Here is a 13963-nt window from a genome sequence, read left to right as displayed (position 1 = left end):
GTGGACTAATGTAGTGAAAGCCGTGGATTGGGGGGAAATTGACTTTTTTAAAACTGTAGGGGCTCTAAGAGATTAGAAAATTCCTGAGGGGACAAGGGAAAAATATTAGATCTGTTCACAGTATAAATTTTTTTAGGGGGTAAATTGATATTTTCCATATCAAGGGTTTTTTGACATATAGTTTTCAAATTTTATTTTTGTTTTCTTGTTTTAGGGTTTTTTAATATATAGTTTTCGAATTTGACATTCGGTTTTTCATTTTTGTGCCTTTTTAAGCACATTGTACAATATAATAATGAAATTTCTGATCGATATGTCATCATTTTAGGATATCATTGGATCAAGACTGCAAGACTCCTTCAAAAGCTGAATAAATCCCTCAAATGTTGTATCAGAGGGAATTTTAATCAATAGTTTAGATCCTCTAACTTATTTTATTGTATTGTCATCACCTTGAATCCATTTTCCTTGGTAACGAACCGATGCATAACCAATTATTTTAATTATCACTCTTACAATGACAAATTTTTAGAAAAAATTAATCATTTATAATAAAAAGTCCACTATAACTATTTAAAACAATCTTACACTGATTAATATCAAAATACCTCTATTATTTTTCTAATATTTCATTTAAGCACCTATAATTATCTAACATTTTATTTAACACTATTGTATGTTGTCTTTTATCAAAATATATCTATCTATTATTAACATTTTATTTAGAATGTTCTTACAATGTTTCATATCAAAATATCCCTCATATCTTTCAAACATTTCATTTATCTTCATAATTATCTAACCTTTAATTTTACACCTTTGTATGTTGTTATGTATAAAATGCATCTATCTATTGTTAATATATCATTTAAAACCGTCGTACAATGTTTAATATCAAAATACCTCATATTTTTCTAACATTTCATTTTCCCTCTATAATTATCAAACATTTCATATACTTTTGTATATTGTCTTGTATCAAAATGTATTTATTTACTCTTGACATGTTATTTAAATTCTTTATATATTGTGTAATATCAATATAGCCCCATATTTTTGTAACTTTTTGAGCCTCCCATACTTATCTAATCTTTTATTTAACACCCTTGTATGTTGACTTGTATCAAAATGTATCATATTTTCTTAACATATTATTTAAATCCTTCATATATTATATAATATCAAAATACCCCCATATTTTTCTAATATTTTATTTTACCCCCTATAATTATCTAATCATTTAACACCCTTGTATGATGTCTTATATCAAAGTGCATCTATCTATTTTTAACATGTTATTTAAATCCTTCATATATTATATAATATCAAAATACCATATTTTTCTAACATATTATTTTACCTCATATAATTATCTAATATTTCATTTAACATATTTGTATATTGTATTATATCAAAATGTATCTATCTATTCCTAACAATTCATCTAAAACATTCTTACAATGTTTAATATCAAAATACTCCTCATATTTTTTAATATTTTATTTAACCCTCTATAATTATTTAACATTTCATTTAACACGCTTGTATATTATCTTGTATCAAAATATACATATCTATTTTTAATCTGTTATTTAAATCCTTTATATATTGTATACTATCAAAATGCCCCCATATTTTTCTACCATTTATTTAACCCATAAATTATTATCTAATATTCAAATACCCCTTTTACATGACATACAAACTAAATTTAATAAATAAAATTAAGTTTTGAGTTAAGATTAGTATAAATACATTTTTTTCACGATTTTACTTTTTTGGCTCGAATTCAGAAATACGAACTTCTTTCTTCCGAGCGAATCTATAATAATTGATATTAAGTAAAAATGAAAGTGAGAGTAAGTGTTTGAATGGTATAAGAAGTGTATATAATAAGAGTGAGAGTGTGAGAGTTTATATAGATGTGGTGAAAAGTAATTTTGATAATTTAAAAAAATCTAAGGTATTTTTGTTTAGAAATAAGAAAAATAGGTATTTTTACCTAAGAATAGGTAAAATAAACATTTTCACTTAATAAAAAAATATAATAGGTATTTAATATAATTTCCCACTAACATATGTCATCTTGTTACTTTTTGCAATTTGTTAAAATGAATAGTAATCTATCCCAAATAATGTATTTTAATTTTAATTTTTTTTTTGCAAGATTTTAACCGAATAAATAAATTAAAATGAAATTTTTAGACTCATTTTGTGCGCACCATAGTTCAAAATGAATCCCGCCAACTCTATCACTTTTACTTATTTCTTTAATTCCAAAGCAACTTAACCCTATATCAGTTACACAAAATGGATCTACTTCTCTGAATCTAAGCAATTGATTCGAAAAGTCGCTGAGTTTCGTCGGCTTTGTGATGCACTGTTAGATTCCTCAGTTATCGGAGTCGTAAGCACTATGAAATTTTGATTAATTCATCAAAATTCCAATCGGAGGTTGAAATTTTGCTTAAATGAGTTTTGTTATCTTTTTTAGGGGAAGATTTGTAAGGCTATAATGCATTTGGAAATCGCTGCCACGAGGTGTAAACATTAATTGATCTGGATGACCTATAATATGTTGTTTTGTTGTGAAATGAATTAAGGTTGTATGAATTCAAGTTCAACATAATATTTGATCAACATACAACTATTAAGATGAGTGGAATGTCGGAAAAGGCTTATACCTGATCCTTTAATCTGCTACAAAACAGTATTGGTTTCAAGTGGGTAATTTGGTTTACGTTTTTTTATTTTAATTTGATGTGGATTGTGTTATTGATAAGAATATGTTGTGGCTTGGTGTAGGAATAAGTTGGATATAAAAGAACTGGGGATTCAGTTTGGGCGTGCTAGGCTCATTCCATTTGTCCAAAAGGGCTTGTCGCTGTAAGTTCCTTTTTTATTTAGCTATTGTTATCGACTTGATAGAATATGTATATTCCGTTTGCCACAGACTAGTTGTGCTTATTGATGATATTTGCCACTTGTTTGTAGAAATGCCCCTTAGAAGAGAATCCCTAAAGTCAAGGATATGGCTAGGCCTACCTTTGGAATATGTAGTGTTGTTGCTAAAATGATTGATTGGGGATTCAATAAATGGTGTTGATGTTAGGTACAAGGAACGGTTTCTTGCTTCGTTGCTAGATTCCAGATGGGAATCTGTAGACTTCACTCGCCCTGTATTTATGCTGTTGCATTTTACTTATGTACGAGAAAACAGAAGGTTACCAAGACCAAAAATAAATACTGTGACATATGGTTTGAGAAATTGTATTTTGTTTAGTTATGCATTTTAACTTGTTTAGTGTTTGAATGTCCAAACTAACAGCTAAGGTAGACAAGCTTAAGTTGATTGAGGCTTGTGGCACATCTGAAGATGAATTTAATAGTGTAAGGAAATTCTCCATAATGGATCATTTTTCTTTGTAGAGGGTTATGTTGTTATCATTTTGTAATTATGTGGAATTGTTTATATATGTTGATACCACAATGAAGGACCTATGTCATGATGTTTTTGGAGTCACAAATGAAAAGAAAGATCTTAGAGAAATGAAAGGGAATCGAGGTAACATTTCTATTTTGTCTTTCCATTGGAATCTTTCTTTATGTACCATGTATATGAGTCTATAATTTTTCTAATATTTGCACCAGTTTTTCTGTGTAACTGGAACTCAGTTAGTTCTAATCACTACTTTTGGCATTGCTTTTTTTTAAGAAAATTGCCAAAATCAAAGATAGTAAAGTTGGCTCATTACAACGAACCAAAGAAGCTCGGAAAAATGTAAATGAAAGATTATTGTTTTTCTATTTCTTGTATATTCAATCTTTTACATGCAATGATTTATATACTGTAAATTCTAATCTATCTTTGGTAACATAAGATTTGTACAAAAGTATTGTGCTTTGAATGGAAGAAAATAATCTGCTCATCAATGTAAATATGATCTCTAGGGATGTGATAGCTAATAATCTGGGATATGATCTGAGGTATGATTTCTAGGGATGATTTCTAGGGATATGATATGATTTCCAATACTCCCCCTTAAGCTTGTGGTTTGTAGATGTCGTAAACTCCAAGCTTGTGTAAGAGGTAAAAATGTTGTCTTGATCCCAAAGGTTTGGTGAATATATCAGCCAATTGTTATGTGGTTCGAATGTGATAAGGTTTTATTAATCTTTCCTATATCTTGTCTTTCACAAAGTGACAGTCGATCTCTATATGCTTAGTTCTTTCATGAAACACTGGATTGGTAGAGTATCTTTTGTCGCCTTATTGTCACAGTAAAGTCCAACTGGTTCTGAGATTGTCACGCTTAGATCTTCTAACAGACCACGGATCCATATTATTTTACAACTAGTTTTTGCCATTGCCCAGTATTCTGCTTCAATTGAAGAGAGAGAAGTCGTTGATTGCTTTTTCGTTTTTCATGAGATAAGTGAATCCCCAAGTTTTACACAAAAGCCCGTCAGTGATTTCCTTGTCATGGGACATATACCCCAGTCTGAGTCACAGTAAGCCATTACTTTCAGGTTTTTATCTCGAGGGAATAATAACCCTAGGCCCGGATATCATTTTAAGTATTTAATCACCTTTAAGGTTGCATCCATATGAGACTGCTTTGGTGCATGCATAAATTGACTAAAGATCTGAACTACGTAACTTATGTCTGGTCTGGTCATTATGAGATAGATTAGTCATCCCACTAGTCGTTGATATTCGAGATGATCCTATAGTGGCGGGTCTTCTACTATTTCACTATTATGATCATACTCTTGACTGGTGAGTTTGACATTTTGCTCTACTGGGATTATACTTGGTTTGCAAGCAGATAATCTAGTGTTTGCTATTAATTTCAAGGCATATTTCCTTTGGCTGAGGATGATTTCATTTGTAGATCAAGCAATTTCAATTCCCAAAAAATATTTTGGAGATCCTAAATCTTTTATCCTGAATGATTCATGAAGATGAGTTTTCAACTCTTCTATAGCGATTGTGTCATTCCCAGTTATGACAATATCATCTACATAAACCACGAGACATATGAATGAATTTCCTTGTCTTCTTGTGAATAAGGCATAATCGTGTTTTGATTATTTAAAACTTAGCTTGATCAATGCCTTTGTAATTTTGGTGTTCCATTATCGAGATGTTTGTTTCAGGCTATACAAGGACTTTCGCAGTCGACATACAAGGTTTTCCCCCTGTCTGCGAACTCCTGGTGAAGCTTTCATATAGATTTCTTTATCTAAGTCCCCATGAAGAAAACCATTATGAACATCCATCTGATGAAGAGACCAATCATGAGAAGCTATAATAGCAAGAAGTGTATGAACTGTAACATGTTTGGTGACAGGCGAGAAAGTCTCTTGGTAATCAAGTCCTTCCTGCTGAGTGAATTCTTTTACAACCAATCGAGCTTTATAACGTTCAATGGAACTATCAATCCGATGTTTTATCTTGAAGACCCATTTGCATCATATGGGTTTCCTATGAGACGGTCGTGGTACTAAGTCTCAGGTTCTGTTGAGGTACAGAGCTTCTAGTTCTTCTACCATCGCCTGACGCCAATGAGGTATTTGAACTGCTTTTGAATATGAGTTAGGTTCACGATGTTTAGAGATGTGACTGATGCAGGCTCTATGCCCTGGAGATAACCTGTCATAATTAATATATTGAGAAATAACATACGGTTCAAATGAAACAACACAAACATAGTCAGTGCTCCAAATGAAAGGTTTTTTGGTTCGTGATAATCGTCTTAAAGGAACCTGTGTAGGATCATTTGAGGTAATTGGAACATCCATGAATGATGAAGTTGGATCTACAATAGATTAAGGTAAGTCTACACCTTGTGTAGAGTCAGATGTCGATATATTGCTAGTGTTGCGAGATGTTGGGATCACGTCATACTCTTGTTCAAGGAATTCAGTGTGTGTTATAGGTGTTTTTAATCTCATCAGTTAAAAGAAAAACATCTTCATGAAATGTGATATCTCTACTGATGAAGAATTTATCTGCAGCCATATCATACAAACGATATCTCTTTTGTAATAGAGGATATCCCATGAATACACAACGAGTTGCTTGGGTGTCAAATTTGTCTACTTGCTGAAGTTTGGTGGAGTAGTAGAGACACCCAAATACTTTTAAGTTCCTGATGTCTGGTTTCTTACCAAAAAGAAGTTCATAAGGTGTTTTGCTACCCAGAACCTTGGTTGGCATTCTGTTGATCAGATAGACTGCCGTGATCATACAATCTCCCTAAAATTTAGATGGAATTTTGGATTGGTATTTGAGGGCACAAGCTACTTCCAATAGATGTTTATGTTTTCGTTCTACAATCCCATTCTACTGTAATGTGTAAGGGCAAGAACTTTCATGTAGAATTTCTTGAGAGTCAAGGTAGATAGTGGTGTTACGGTTAAAGAAATCTTTTGCATTGTCTGTTCGGATTCGTTGGATTTTGGTGTGAAATTGAGTTTGGATCATAGACACAAATTTCAAGAAAAAAGAGTGTGTTTGGGCTTTTGAATTCATGAGGTACAACCATGTGGCACGTGAGAAGTCATCTATTATAGTAAGAAAATATTTGGATCCATCATAATTATGTGTATTATAAGGTCCCCAAATGTCTAAATATATCAATTGGAATGATTTTGTGGTTGTAGAGGTACTTGTGGGAAAGGTATTGCGAGTTTCTTTAGCAAGGGGACAAATGGGACACTTTGGATATGGGATAGTACTCGAATGCCTTAATCTTTGATGGGAAATTATTGACACTTTATTAATTTGATTTGTATTACAATAAGAAGGAGTAATACAATTTTTATTTAAAAAAGGAAGTGTCTTGGGATTCGGTGTCCAGTAGTATAGCCCATGTTGTTCTTTACCCAAACCCATCAGATTGCCAGTCGAATGGTCTTGAAATGCACATATAGTAGGCAAAAAAGTTACTACACATTTGTTGTTTGCTCATATTTTGGATACTGAGATGAGATTGAAACGGAATGTAGGTATGCAAAGGGCATTTTTTAGTTTGAGTTTATCTAGTTGGACATTTCCTATTTGTGTGGCTTGAGTTGTAGTCCTATTAGGTAATTTAATAGATGTCAAAGGAGATAGATATTTTGTGTTGGTATAAAGTTCTGGGGAATATATTATATGGTCATTAGCCCTTGAATCTATTATCCAACATCTGGGAAAATAAAAGTATTTAAGCACGAAATTGTACCTGTGTAAGAAGTAGGGAAGTCATTGCCTTTTGGTATCTGATTTAAAAGTTGAATCAGTTGATCATATTGTTTAGATAAGAGTCCTGTTGTAGATCCTAGACTAGTTGAAGCAGCTTGATTTGTTGTGGGCCCTTCTGCCTTTGTTTTGTTGGATTTAGGACGACCATGCAGCTTCCAACAAGTATCCTTGGTGTGATTACGACGTTTGCAATAATCACAATATAATTTTCCCTTTTGTTTGGGGGTTTGATTATAACTATTGAAACTGTTTGGTGCTTGACAAAAATTATTGAGAGTCTGGGAGCCAAACTGATTTTGTGCCGTGGGTGAATATGCGTCGTTAGATCGCTTGGTTTCATCTTGTCCGTTGATTCCGCCATATAAATTAAAACCTTGTTGTGGTAGCCTTAAATCGTTTCTTTCTTCTCTAGCCACCTACTTCCTTTGGTAAGCGTTGAGAGCAGCAGCTCCCTTTTCTTCATCATGCCCAACGTTTCTTTGGCTCTCATCTTGGACGGCTAGGTGGTATGCTCGTCGTAGTGATGACACCTCTGCAAAAGTGAGAATGTGAGTTTTAAAAGCGACGAACCCTTCGTTTAACCCCATCAAGAAGCGGGTCAGCCTTTCCCGTTCCTTTGCGCGTTGGATCTGTCTGAGGACTTCTGGTGGTGCAACGATTGTCTCTTCGACGACGTCTAGCTCGTTCTATGCAGCGAAGAGTTTATTAAAGTAAGTTGTAACACTTTGATTCTCTTATTGGATCTTAGCAAGAGTTTGTCAAACGCTATAGATCTTTGCAAGATTTAAAGCTCCATACATATCTTTGATGAATCCCCATAACTCGCCGGCATCTTCTATAGGTGGTAGACCTGCTGCAATTTCCTCAGTCAAACAGTTACTAATCCAGGCTTGAACAAGGGTATTACATAGTACCCAAAATCGGGCAAGGTCGGGTTCAGACAACATGGGTACAGTGCCGTCTACGAACCCAATTTTGTCCTTTGCAATAAGCGCTCTTTTGAAATCCCTAGCCCATTGTGCATAATTCTCGGTTCTAGTTAAAGTTTGTTTTATTAGAACAAGTTCTGGTCTGTCTGATGGTGAAGTATAAAGAACGTCTCCAGGCTCTGGCTTATTTTTGTTTGTGGGAATTAGGCGAAAAGCTGGCATCTGTTGTGAATTGGTGATTGGTTTGGAACCTTGGTTCACCGTTGATGTTTCAGCGGTGGATTTTGGTGATGTAGGATTGACGGGTGTTGTTTTGATTGGCTCCATCTAATCTGGATTTTCTTTTGTGTAGGTTAATGGGACGTAAGTGAGGCTGCCTAGTATTGGAACTAGACAGAGAAGAAGGAAGCTTGCTTGCTTGACAGAGAAAAGGAGAGCAATTCAAGACTTTGCTCTAATACCATGCCAAAATCAGAGAGAGCAGAGTTGGCTCATTACAACGAACCAGAGAAGCTCGAAAAAATGTAAATGAAAGATTATTGTTTTTCTATTTCTTGTATATTCATTCTTTTACATGCAATGACTTATATACTGTAAATTCTAATATATCTTTGGTAACATAAGATTTGTACAAAAGTATTGTGCTTTGAATGGAAAAAAATAATCTGCTCATTAATGTAAATATGATCTCTAGGGATGTGATAGCTAATAATCTGAGATATGATTTGGGGTATGATTTCTAGGGATGATTTCCAGGGATATGATATGATTTCCAATAAAAAATAGTTTTGGCATTTGTTTCTTGTCTAATTTTGCCTTATTTATGCAGAATTTCTAGATTGCTTACCTAGAAAAAGGAAGATTGAAGATGGAGGAAATCTATCTTATGATGGTGCAGAGGTAGCTGTGTCTGTTGCTGTTTTCTAATTCCTTTTTCATATTGGTAAAAGAATTGTTTAGACCAAGTCTTTTGTGGGGATAAATGCCATTTGAGTCGCCTCAGACATTTGACAATTGTTCTGCTTTTGATGTTACTATAGCAAAGCAAAATATGTCATTTCAGTAGAGTAAAAAGTCTTGTATCTTCTGAACAGGAGGATAATTAATAAATATTCCAAGTTGTTTACGGGCTTTCTTCTGATTTGCCAGTCTGTTTGGCTGACCTGAAGCATAAGATAAGTTGCATTGTGTATGATACTGAAGAACTGTTATCATGATGCAAAAAGTTGCACCAAATGACATAGCTTGGGAATAAAAAGTGGTACAATCATCCTTTTTAAATGGATCAAATTGTTTGTTAGCAAGTTCCAGCCCGATGAATTAAGACCAGTACCTCAGAATAGGATATGGTTGTGTGCAGATTATTAACTACTTGCTCCAAGTTATGAGCAGACATTAATATCTTATCGACCACTATTTTATCAAGGTAGTTTGTGATTGGTTTTTCAGAAATGTTATTGACACGAATCTTGTGCAGGATTCAAGTTACAAACGACAAAAGAGAAAGGACAAAGTGCTTCCTGTGTCTTGTCATCAAACAAAAACCAGGCAAAAGGTTGGTCGGCATTTTCTTTTAGTTTTTTATTTTTCTATTTTGACATGACAATGATGTGATGTTACATAATTTGAGAGAACCGGTAACTAATATACTGTACTGCAATTTTTAGCACCCTGCAAACGAACCACGCAAACTAGCTTCAACTTTCAGAAGAAAGTTGCTGAGCGTCAGGAATTAGAGGCAATGTAAGAGACTGGCATCCTCTTGGGTTGTTCATGATGGAAGCTCGAATGGGAAGAAAGGAAAAGAACATAAAGTGCAATTATTCCCTGTCAAATATGACTGTAAAGTTGCAGTTTACCTTACGTATTTATACTAAAGAAAATAGACTGACAAATATTTTTGTTAACGTTAATTGTTTTTTTTTTCCAGAGAATAGTGCAGAGGGTTGCTCCTGCTCACTTGTTCTTTGGGTGACGTACGGCATGGCAGTGGTTGCTCATGATTTGATTTGTCATATTTCTAGAAATTTATTCGAGGAAAAAAAGATCTTAAAATAAATATATGGACAGTAGAATCATTTTATTAAAATTTTTAGATGATGAGTTTAATTTAAAAGAAAATCTATAATAAAATAATGTTTGGTTTGAGTTAGACTTTTAATTCAATCTTGATATTTTTACAGTTTTTTCTCTATCATTTCATTTCTCTTTCTTTTTTTTTTTTTTTTTTTTTTACATTTGATTTGATTTAGAACATTTCAGTTATGTATTATTTTTTTATTTATATAATTTAATAATTTACGCTTTAATATTCTACTCTTTGTCTGTCACCATTCAACTTCACGTTACACGGTCTCGTATTTGACCCACCATCAGCACATAGAACACAAAGTACGACCAGAAACCAACTAATTAATCTAGAATCTGCCACGTCAACACTCTATTAAAAAAAATCTATCTATCATGTGCTCGCACACATGTAACAATTTCCGCAGAGATATTTCTCCCCACACAATACCCCTCTCTTCTTTGATTACGACCGCTATTTTCGAAATCTAACTCGTAATTTCCCATTAACAATTATTAAAATTAATTGAAACAAATCTCTTAATCAAAACAAAATTTTATATATATATATATATATGTGTGTGTGTGTGTTTCTTTCTCTATCTTGTTCGTACAACACGAGGGCACATAGGGCTTTATCCTATTGTTGAGAATTTGTGAAGGAAGAATGGAGTTTGGGGTGTCAGATGAACTTTTAGGCACCTTTGTTCCGATTATAGTTTATTGGGTATATTCAGGATTGTATATCGTGGTTGGCTCGTTTGATAAGCTTCAAAATTATAGGTTGCATCCTCGACAGGATGAAAATCAAAAGAATTTGGTATCCAAATTAGATGTTATCAAGGGCGTTCTCCTTCAGCAATTTATTCAGGCTATTGTTGCTATTCTCTTGTTTTCGGTTAGTCTTTTTTTTGTGAATTTTTTAATTATTTACAGATCAAATTGGTTCTTTTTTTATGATGTTTGTTGATTATGTTTTGTGATTCAATAAGTTGTTTTGAGTTGACTTTTAAAGTATATGATGATTAATCATAAGACTTTGTTGTGTTTTTGTGTTTATCTGATTTTATTTTATTTTTTCTTTATTTCTTAAGCCTGAATTTTTCGTTTTCAAGTGTTGACGAAGTTTTAAGTGAGTGAATATATGGAAAAGTATCTGTAATTATTTTGTCTTGCAATATTATGTCCAGCTTCCTCGGTCCCGCGCTTGGTCCCGTGTTTTTTTCCCTTTCTGGCTAAAAGGATAAATAGCTTGGTAATGAGCAACCGTGTGATAGTTTCTTGAAGATTTTTGAAGGAATGCTCCGATGTTGGAACATCAGCGCCTGATGATATGAACAACATGTTCGGTTGGTGGCGAATTATTGTGTTGAATTGTGTACCGTACTTCAAGTAAATTGTAGATTTAACATGTGCAGATTAGTGCTAGTATTTCTTTTGACTTAAACAGTCATGAAATTCTATGCTCCACACATATTGTTCAATATTTGGAAGGTGTCCATTGCTCGTGTATATGCCATAAATGCTTTAATCAACTTATTTAATATTTGTAATACCATCTTAAGATATATACTGAATTTTATATGGCATAATAGATTTTCCATTGGACAATTCCCCAAGTTATGGGTGGAACAATTATGGAAATCATGTTGGTTATAGACTGCCGCAAATATATGAGTTGACATTAGCAGAATTCTGTCCTTAATTTTTGTGTTCATGACCTCACTTTTCACTTTCGGAGGTGTTCTCTCTAAGATATGATGAATTTTATTGATTCCTAATTATCTAATTGGTTGATATTACTCAGGTCACTTCATGACTGTTTTTGGTTCGGTATCATGGATTGCTGTCAGCTGTGTCTTATTATTCTCACTGTTTTGTTGCTAACCTTTATTATCTTTCTTCTGATGTGGTTTTACCTTTGATATTGTTGTATGTTTAGCCTATAATTTGTTAATATTTTTGGTTTGCATAGATGTTATTTTTGTTATAGTTTGCCTTGTAATATTTATGCAGAAACTAGATGATTTCACTAATCTGTGGTGGAATTTTGTTCTGCACAGTTAACAGGAAGTGATGCCAAGGGTTCTGCTAGTCAACAGTCTTCTCTATCTGCTTTGGCTAGACAATTTGTAACTGCAATGTTGGTTATGGATACTTGGCAATATTTTATGCACAGATACATGCACCACAACCAATTTTTGTATCGACATATCCATTCTCTACATCACCGACTTGTTGTCCCCTATGCATATGGTGCTCTCTATAATCACCCAATTGAGGGCCTTCTTAATGACACAATTGGAGGAGCTTTATCTTTTCTCCTCTCTGGTATGTCTCCTCGAGTCTCCATCGTTTTCTTCTCCTTTGCTACAATTAAAACAGTGGATGACCACTGTGGATTATGGCTTCCTGGAAACCTCTTCCACTTCTTCTTCAAAAATAATACTGCATATCATGATGTGCATCATCAGCTTTATGGTAGCAAATACAACTTTGCTCAACCATTCTTTGTAACATGGGACAGAATTCTTGGGACCTATATGCCTTATTCACTTGTGAAGAGAGCAGGTGGGGCTTTGAAGCACGACCTATTAAAGATCACAAAGAGAATTGATTATTTAGTTTAGGAGAATTAGTTATGTACAACTAGTATTTGATTCTTTTTGCGTATTGATGAGCCAAGTCGTTATGTTATTTTGTATATACATATATTGTTGTGTTTTAGTCTCATCATTTTTGTTTGAGTTTATATTTGGAAAATCTTGGAATTTGACAATAATGCCTAAACCAGGTATAGATCACCATGTCAAACAGGGAATGGGAACAATTAGAACAAAGATATAATATGTACAACGATGACAGCCCTTACTAAGTCCAAGCAAAGCCATTTTTGCATATTTCTTGGAGAGACATATCAATATGCAAAAATGATGACAATCTTCTTTACAGTAGATTAGTATATTGTCGAGTTATTGTTGTGTTTTATTGTTGTGTTTTATTCTCATCACTTTTGTTAATATACATGTATTGTTGAGTGCTTTGATAATTACAGGATCCTGTAATCATGTTACTTCTTGCGTTTGGAAGTCCTTTGTCACTTGGAAGACAATTACCTGGGAGTTAGTAAAGATGTTGTTAGATCACAGCAGATATGATTAATTTATTCATATTTCATGCCTTAGATCACATAGCATATGTTATACTTGTTCATATTTCATGCCATAGATCACATAACTAACTTACATATAGTTTTGTCATAGATTACACGTCATACATGTTCATATCTTGTGCCTTTACATCATATACATTTAGGCACGCATCATATCATATCTTGTAGTCATGATGTTCCATAAATCCTATGGAACGACTTGTTAGAATAGATATTCGTAAACTTGGATTGACCATTCACCTTTTCATTATAGAATATGTGTTTATACCAATGAAATGATTGTTCGCCTTTTAACTCATGTTTATTCTCCATAAATGACTTGTAAAATAGGTGTTCATGTTTTTGGATTGACCATTCTTGCTAATTTATTCTTATTTGGAGAATTCATATCGAACGACCGTTCTTGTATTTGGAATGGACATATCTAAAATTTTTGAACTCCAAATCTATCAGGCATATTATGTGGTTTTAGTTTTGATTTCATACTTAATCTACCTAGTGCTTATTTTATCCCCCTTTTCTAAGTCTTGACATGCATAATAT

At 33.3% G+C, this 13963-nt stretch overlaps 2 pseudogenes; both read left to right on the top strand.

The window, feature by feature from the left end:
* The first annotated feature begins 2111 nt into the window (after positions 1–2111).
* Positions 2112–9993, top strand: LOC123207154 (annotated as a pseudogene).
* Positions 9994–10840: 847 nt separating this feature from the next.
* Positions 10841–13219, top strand: LOC123207153 (annotated as a pseudogene).
* Positions 13220–13963: the final 744 nt, after the last annotated feature.

This window comes from Mangifera indica, unplaced genomic scaffold, assembly GCF_011075055.1.
Source record: "Mangifera indica cultivar Alphonso unplaced genomic scaffold, CATAS_Mindica_2.1 Un_0063, whole genome shotgun sequence".
NCBI classification, from domain to species: domain Eukaryota; kingdom Viridiplantae; phylum Streptophyta; class Magnoliopsida; order Sapindales; family Anacardiaceae; genus Mangifera; species Mangifera indica.
Note: the sequence above shows the minus strand (reverse complement) of the source record. Positions and strands in the feature narration are given on the sequence as shown.